This window comes from Rhopalosiphum padi, chromosome 1, assembly GCF_020882245.1.
Source record: "Rhopalosiphum padi isolate XX-2018 chromosome 1, ASM2088224v1, whole genome shotgun sequence".
NCBI classification, from domain to species: domain Eukaryota; kingdom Metazoa; phylum Arthropoda; class Insecta; order Hemiptera; family Aphididae; genus Rhopalosiphum; species Rhopalosiphum padi.
The window spans coordinates 59,088,627-59,097,653 of NC_083597.1; positions in this window are offsets into that span (position 1 = coordinate 59,088,627).

The following is a 9,027-nucleotide window of genomic DNA, read 5'->3' on the forward strand; positions in this document are numbered from 1 at the left end:
AATAACTATGGTAAAAATGACTAATATTTATAATAAATACAACCGTCAACCAAGTTGTTATGTATTAAATCTTATACTAAATAACAGTACTAGTACCTATAATATTTTAACTATGATACTTTAGTGACAGGTACCACCTAAAATAATTGTATAGTAATTTTTTTCCGTTTAATGAATTAAAGTAGTTTAGTCGTGTGTCCTATGGTAATATATTAAAAATCCCATGTATCTTTTATTATTGGACTGAAATTCGAATGTGTAGTTTCTAAGTTAGTAAATATGCATGTGATAATTTCCATATTATATCATGGACCCTTTTGACTTTATAAGTTTGAATGACTCAAAAACCACATACTCCTTCAAATTTTGATTTGGATACATAAAATGTTCATAATAATCATCTGCCTGACAATTTACTATGTAAAAAATGTTTTTTTATTTGAAAAATAGAAATTATTATCACTACAATAAGACACACTTAAATGGTATTAGTGATCCGAGTGTTTGAAAATACGGCCCTCGTGTGTACTTATAAAACTCCAAAGATCAGGATTTGAATAAATGCACTATCAAAAAGAAAAATGGGGGATGAACATGCTTGGCGAATCGTACGTACGTATATAAATCTACTGGAATACGTCTCCAAAGACGTTGCGGTAAACGATGGAAACCAATTGTTTCGGCGACAAAGGCACTCGATCCCGTGAGAGGCGTAAAAAGCAAATAAATGACTGCGGCCCTGTGGCGTCAACGGGCGCACTATTAGTCTTTCGCGACTGGGCGCCGTTGTACAGCAGCTAATATGCGCACGTCCTTCACGCCTATACTACACGACTGCGGCGAAGGGAAGGACGAGGCGAGGAGGGGGGGGGGTGGAGGGGAAGGATTGGAAACGGCGAGGAGAAAATAGAGGACGAAAAAGAAGAAAAGAAACCGTTTGAACGAGACGTAAATATAACCTATATATTATATTACGTCGTGTAAGTAGTACGCATCACGAGTCTTGTTAACCGGGTGACTTTAACGTTACTATATAATATAATAGGCCCCTCGAGCAAAAGTCCGATTTTAATTAACCGTATTCGGCAGTATGTCAGCGTCGAAATAAATGTTTTCGCCGCCACACCGCTGTTTGAATAATCGCGCACCGATGAAATCGCGATGGCCCCGAGCTGGTCGACAACCATCATCGTTTGTAGTCGTACAACACTCGGGAAATATATAGTGATGTATATAATGTAACGGTGTAACCGCAAAACCGCCCATCTCCGTCTTCTTTTTTTCTGTCGCCGTCTTCGCGCAACGGTATACAGCACTACACGCTTAAATGTACGCGTTATTAGATTTCAAATAATATGTATATAAATGGTTTTCTGTTTCTCTCTTTGCGCGAGATCCACATCAATACTTAGACGATAATATTATTATTTTATTGCATTATTATTGCCTTGTTGTATTGCGTTTCCTATATTGGTCGTGTAATGCACTTGGCGATTTCTCATTGGCCGATATATGTGTATTTAACGAGGTATAGCACGTTCGGATGTATATATAATTCAAATAAATAAAGCCACCACAATAGTTGTTCGAAAAAATCATAAATATCAAGTTATTCATTGTTGTATAATTTTTAAAATTAAATAAAACGTATAGTTAAATTAAATTCGAAGAAAAAGTTATTATATAACTAACAAAAATAAAAAAAAATACTAAACAATGATTGCTAAAACTTTGTTAAAAATCAAGAACGCCTTGCTATGTTATTCTACCTCTACACGTAGGTATATATTATGTAGAATGTAAGGCAGACACCATTTTTTTTTTCACTAATGCTTTCTTCATACTTTACAATCTCTAGACAGTGCTCAAACAGTACCCTAAAACATGTTTGTTTTTCAACATAATATAGAGAATTTCAATCAATTTATGTTATCTGTATATGCTTAGTAGATATACCTACAAATATACATACGCAATGTACCTAGTATTGATACTTATATATTGTACTTATGTATAATTAATATTTCCTAATAGATATAGGTAAGTATGAATACAACAGCCATTATTTTTAATGATTTACAAATACTTACGATAAAAACGAATTCATACATAAACGGACTATTTTTCAGTACCACCTATTGTATAATGTTAATTAATATTTTAGATGAACTATTAGGCAATGAGAGTTGTATAATATTATCACCTCGATTAATTGAAGTACAACCAAGTATATAAAAGTGTTTTTTATTTCATTTGAATAATGATTTTACTTCTTCTAAGATGTGATTAAAACATTTTATTTGATCTTTTATTAGTGAAAATAGTAATAAAAATAATCAAATAAACATAACATTATTATGGAAAATATTACAGATTAAAGTAAACAACGATGAATTAAAATACACAGATTTATTTTTATGTGCTCATATTTTTTATTATTATGTAATGTTTACATTAAAATATTGTTTTCTCAGTTTAATATAATATAAAGAATCACATATTTTCATATGTTGCAGACAACAAACATTAATACCTACCTACCTATAAAGTGTAAAACATAATTTAATGATATCGGTAGTTACCCATTTTTATATTTGTATTATGGAATTGAGAAAAATATTAAAATTAACTGACTTATTATGTCTTTATAAGTGTATCTAATTTTAAACTTAGTAAACTGCCATAATATGTTTTTGAACACGTTTATGCTTCGATTTCATAAAAACATAAAAATGTTTTCAAATTATCGTAGCAAGTGATTCATTTCAAAGAATTTAATGTCAACATGTTATTTTATTATGTATCCTATCTATAATATTATATTTCCAAGAAATTTTAATGGCGAATAACAACTGAAAAGTATACATAATATTATAATTTATTTACATAGAATAGTTCACTGCATTTATAAATCTTAAATATCTGACTTTATTTGCGTGAATTATTTTTGAAAAACTATTAAGACATATCAACTTTGACCTTTTTGTCACACCACCGCAGTTTTTAGTATTTTCTCAACTATATATTTTCTAAAACTATGCAAAACATTTACTGTTTGTAGTACAAACCATTCTTAAATTTTTTTATAGACTTGTTTTACACAAAATCATTATTATAACCACATTCAGCAGCATTATTGCTTCTTAAGTATGTATTTTTTCAAAATTTTTTTACCGAAAAAATAAATTAACTATTATTATCTTAAATTCGATCTTTCTGATTAAATTACAAAATTATAATCACAAGTACCTATATTGTATTTGTTTATTTAACCGATTGTAGGTTTTCGGGTATTTTCAAAAAAATGAATATAGATTTCGTTTTTAGATTAATTAAATCACAGTTGGAAATAATTTATGCGATAAAACCAATTATATTATTTATTCAATGTGTGTTTTATACATTTTGTCCAACACTGTTATTATAATAATTATTATTAGCTTAAAAAAAATATTATTACTTAACCTATAGTAGTAAATAAAATTCTTTTCACGAAACCTTTTATATATTTCTAAAAATTTTTTTTAAATAAGTAAATTTAAATTTAAAATGTATGACCATAATAGTTATTTATTATATTAACAATTCTGATAAAACTTGTCTCTCGGAACTCATAAACCAAAAAAAATCATGTTAAAAAAATATATATATTAATACCTATGTTAGTTATGTTATGAAAGCAACGTAAGGACTAATTTATAGTTATTTAAAAAAATGTAATCAACTATTACTTGCTTAACTTATTAATTATAACTTTAATTTTGTTGAAGTTGTCTATATCTTTTTTTTTTTTTTTGATTAAGTTGACTAAACAAACCGTGCTTATTCAGCAAGACTGCAGTGTAAAATAACCATTGTCCTGAATTATGCAAAATACTGTAATTTATTATACTCATATAGATATCGAGTCGTTCAATAATAAACACGTTGTATAATATTATGTTATGTATATACGTTTTTCGTGGTGTACGGTATCGTTTAACGTGAACGATTTGACGTCGACGATTATGTTGGTGATGATGATAATGATAATAATAATAATAATAATAATAATAATAATAATAAAGTGACAGTTGTTTGCAGAGATTTGAAGTGGTCCCCGGTCGCGGATGTCTTTCCGAGTCCGCAAAAAACTCCCCCGAACCTCTCCTAATAACATTATAATATACGCGCACGCCCGAAAAACACTCGACCAACTGTTCTCTCGTAAAGCATTATTTTTTTCAATCCCTTTTATTTCTTTGCGTTACACACTTTGTAGGTTCTGATCGAATCACGACTATTGGAAATGCGATACCGCCGCCGCAGCGTGTAAACGTCGAGGACTTTGGGGTATATATTTTTATGATATCATTATCGTGCAAAAATAATAAAACAATTAACCCGCGCCGCGGCGGTCCGTCCCGAATTGCCCGAGTGGTTGCCTTTAATACATCATTATTGCATAATACATGCTCAGTAACTCCGGCATGTGTTACGTATAGTGTATATATTATATACGATGACGGCAGTATACTATACAACTTGTAGTGCAAGTTAACAATAGTACAATGCACAGCGATGCAGTTGTCGGTGGGTATATCACGTATATTGCACTGGTAAATATTAGTGTAATAGTGTAGTTTTATTATGTCGATTATGATCCTTGTTATTAAAACCGCAATACAATAAACGTAGTTTCCAAATTAGGTATGTCCCAAATGCTAGCAACAAGGATCAATGGATAAAAACACGTCACTTAACTTTACGTTTCGGTATTATTTCTTTCATTTCTCTACATATACGAAATACGTCTTTACTGCTCGAGGGTTCAAGAACACAAAAATACAATTACATAGATGTGTATTTACAGTTCCTTATTTTACAGTTCTACAGTTCTTTTAGTGCATAATATAATACATGGTAGTTAGTATACATATATGCGTGTATACATATACGTGAAATAAAAAAACGAAAAATATATTTATGTTTCACAGTAACTTAACTTTAATAAAAATGTTTGTCAAGTAGATGTATATATTTTTATTTTCAAGCAAAATTGAAGTGAGCCAACGGCACCCACAAAAATCGTATCTCTGTCGCTTATAGACGATCTCGTAACACGACTTGAAACGCGTCGTATGTACAATAATAACCATCGCCGGGTGTAAGTATAACGTTGTACTATATAGGTACGCCCTATGCACACAAGTGTTATACACAACAATAATAATAATCGTAAGCCCACGTGAAAACGATCGGTTTGTTATTGTAAATTTAACGGGCTGTCGACACTGTTTAGGCGAAAATGATAATAATAGTAATAATAATATTGATGGAAAATAAAAATTCCTTTTTATGTCGGGCCGCCCCGCCGAAAACGTAAACTGTATACGCGCGCGCATTACATATTAATATATGAACCCGTGTTTAAAATCGTTTACACCATATGTATCAGTCTGTTTTCGGACAACTTAAAAACATAAACATCCCGAGACGAAGAGACCGGCTATCCATCCACATGTCTGTACACGCCGCCCCGCGCGAACACGACGCTCTCAAACGTCGTCTCCTCTGCCCGCGCTCGATCGTATATACATTATAATATTGATATGTACGCATGTTATATATTAATATATACGCGTGTGTGCGGCCTCGCGTTATATTTTAACAATGTTGTTTTTGGACCGGTGTGTGAACCGTCGCCGCCATTACACACACACACACACACACACACACACACACACATACATACACACACACAAAATCGTCTTGTAATATCGTCGACTACAACGTGTAAATGTATAATAACTAATATGTGTGTGTGTGAGTGAGTGGGTTAGCTTATATTTATGTGTGTAAGGATGTATTTGTATGCATTAGGATGCGGCCACGGAGGCCGCCGCCGCCGCCGCCGCCGCCAGGATCCTTTGAAGGAGGCGAAAAAATCTCATTATCGACGTGTTTATGTTTTCCGTCGAAAACGAAAACATTGGATTTTTATTGCTTCCCGTGAATGTTTATCGGATATCAAAGGCCCAAGGACGACCGAATCCGTTTGATGTATTTGCCGCGATGATTATTACATTGCACGCTCACACACACACACACACACACCAAAGTTCTTGGACTTTATTATCGTTATTATTATACTTCATACTATTCACGTACCGATGATAACCATATCATATATTTATAGTCTTTGAGACGATTCGTTCGACCAAACGCGTATAATAGTCTGTTCATCCACGACGATCATTGGCATAGCTTTCGGCAATTGCAGTGCTGCAGATATTGCTCCGAACTCGGTGACACACCGCGTTAGTGTCAGTATTATTATTATATCGATTGTGTTTGGTTTACCGTGACCTTATTGTAATGTCCGTATGAAAATAACGCAAACATCGAATGCCCGACGAAATAATATTATGACTTTTATATTAGATATGCGTATGGATGTGTGATATGTGTATGATTCGCGTTGGGCTTACACGCACCACCTGTCCTACGAGGGTCCATCTGTACACGGGCTCATCGCTTTGTCCTTTATCCGCTTTTATTGTTTATTCAGATTTCATATTGTTGTTTTCGTTATGATTGTTATTGTTATTGTTATTGATATTGTCGTTCTTGTTACATTATCTCTTTAGTTAAAATAGATTTTATGCTCTATCAACAACATTAATAATACGATAATACAAAATTATCCGATTCGTGCGTTTATGTCTATGTATATAACTGAACTTATTCCTTGATTAAATTAAATTTAAAGTCATATCACAAAATACATATTATCGTGAACACCCAAATATAAAATATATGAATGACAGACATGCGTTAGCTCATTTTTTTAAATTTCAGTCCCCCGACCCCAATCGTATGTATAACTTATTATATTTCAGAAATCATTGGGTACGGAACTCCGAGCAGATACCTATACAGTTATTCAGTTAAACGGGTCAATGTAAATGGCCATTAGCAGAATGTCTTGTAATGGTATAGTAAAATATTAATTATAGATACATGGTTTATTATAGTTATTATATTAAAATTATAAATAAATGATAAAATAATAGTAATTTTATATTTCATTAAAAAATTTAGTTAAGAACATTTCTTAAAAATATATTATTGACTAAGCCACATTACGTTAGTTTTATTGCATGACTGTAGTAAAAATAAAATAAAAATAAAAAAGACATCTAGTCATATGGATATCATTGTGAATCTGTATTGTTTTTTTTTTTTTTGCAAAACGGGCTTGTCTTGTAAATACGTTGAAAAATGTATTTTGATGGATTTGTATAGACGAACTATAATGATCTATAGGTACGTCAAGCAGCCAGCACAGATAATTTTATTTATGAGATATCTTTAACAGCGGAGTAATAATACAAATTAATGTTTTTTTTTTTTTTTAATAATTCAACGATGCTTGACAAATTATCAAAAAAATTGTAGGTAAAACTTGTATACGAATACACGATATAGCTTTGGAAAAAATACAGATTTTCCACATGGGAAACGATATGTATATTGTGTACTTTCCATATACCTACGTATCTGCGTATATATCACCTATATGTAAAAAGTTATTTATGTGCATATGGTACCTGCAGCTTCCTATTGTATACAATTTTGTGTAGCTATACTATTTCGCGCAAAAACTAAGAACGAACTAAAACCGAGAATAAAATCTGAACGACTGAGCAATATTTACAATATAAAATAATGTCCCGCTGCGTTGCTCCGACACTAACAATATCGCGGAGCCTGTACTATTATTATCGTTGTACACCACACATTATATACCTACTCGTGTACAATATTATATAATATATATACCTACTGCGCGTACGCGAATCTACAAGTTTTCGACGTAATAATTTACAACAATCGCACTCAAATACAATGTACACAATATTCGTCGACGACGTCCTCGTCGTATTGTGGTGTTCACTTATACACAGATAACTGCATGCCGATACGTACATAATGCGTGCGTATACCGTCGATGTGTACCTATATATAGGTATATCACAATATACACGACTATCACACGACGTATGACGTATATTATATATTATGTGTATTTTTGCACAATATATATATATACATATATTCCCTTTTCGCGTGTAGCAATACGTACACATAACAATATATATATATACATGTATATGTGAAACTTGCAAACGCAATAGTTTTTAATTCGTTTCGAACGCTTCTCTTTTGCGAGCGAACAGTGCACACCCAACGAGTGCGGGCTATATACATCTCGCGTGCACAGTGTACCTATATATGTATATGTGTTGTATATATATATATATATATATAAATATATATGTACTGTTTAATACAAAATACACGCATGTGTGCTAAATATATCGTATATACCTATGTAAGGAAAACGTCTTGGGCTCTCATTGTGAACGCCTTATATTATATACATGTATGGATCGTAAAGTTTGAGAGAGATCCGCACCGCGTACACGTAGGGCGCCCGTGAACACGCGTCTCGTCAGAACTTTACCGCCAGGCATTTTACCGAATCCGGTGATTCGTCGCGATGCGGTTAATTCGTCGCTTCCGTTTCCGCCTCGTTGTCATATATACCTATGTACAGGCGGGAAGAAATAAGACGTGTATATATGTATATATATATTACCTTTTGAACGCTGCCGCTCCAAACAAGTTTTTACGCGAACAATCACTCAACTCGACTCGCGGCTGCACGTTAAGTTTTCATACAGATAACTTTTTTTCTGACACCTCCGGCGTGCAATTCGTTATTCGTATAATATTATAAATAATCGCAACGGTAAAATTATACATAAACCGCTGCAATACTCATCAAATGGTAAATACAGTATAAACGTGTACACACTGTACACCGATAGTTTGATAATATACCCGTAAGATACACCAAATATTATTATCATTATCGTGCGACGATATTTGTGCAGAACTATAATGGATATAATGGAAATATAAAATAATATGAATAATGACACGGTATAAATAATTGCAATCCCATTGATTTTATACTAG